This window comes from Monopterus albus, unplaced genomic scaffold, assembly GCF_001952655.1.
Source record: "Monopterus albus unplaced genomic scaffold, M_albus_1.0 scaffold15317.1, whole genome shotgun sequence".
NCBI lineage: Eukaryota > Metazoa > Chordata > Actinopteri > Synbranchiformes > Synbranchidae > Monopterus > Monopterus albus.
This window is the reverse complement of record NW_018143147.1, coordinates 1-270: the sequence shown is the minus strand read 5'-3', so window position 1 is coordinate 270 and position 270 is coordinate 1. Positions and strand designations below refer to the sequence as shown.

Sequence of the window (270 nt, the reverse complement as noted above, 5' to 3'; positions counted from 1 at the left end):
ATCCTCTGATGCCACAGCTCTAGGTTCTTCTCGCCCAACGGGCTGCTGAGGGAAGTCAATGAAGTGAACAAGATGAATGAGTCTCTGCAGTCGGAGCTGCAGGTGAGGAGCAGAGGGACCGTCTGCACGGTGGGTTTTCACTTCCTGCTGCTTCACTCAGTCTCTGTCTGTCTGGTGTTGGGCAGAAAGTGTGCAGAGACATGGAGCAGAGTGAACATCTGGTGGAGACGCTGCAGGCCGAAGTGTCAGCTCTCAGGAGGCGAGTCAGAG

General features: G+C 55.6%; 1 long non-coding RNA gene across 1 annotated transcript; it reads left to right on the top strand.

Moving 5' to 3' along the window:
* Positions 1 to 12: 12 nt before the first annotated feature.
* LOC109954439 (uncharacterized) lies at positions 13 to 270 on the top strand. The gene is made up of 2 exons (XR_002274129.1): positions 13 to 102; positions 186 to 270. It is a non-coding gene; the product is annotated as an uncharacterized LOC109954439 (long non-coding RNA).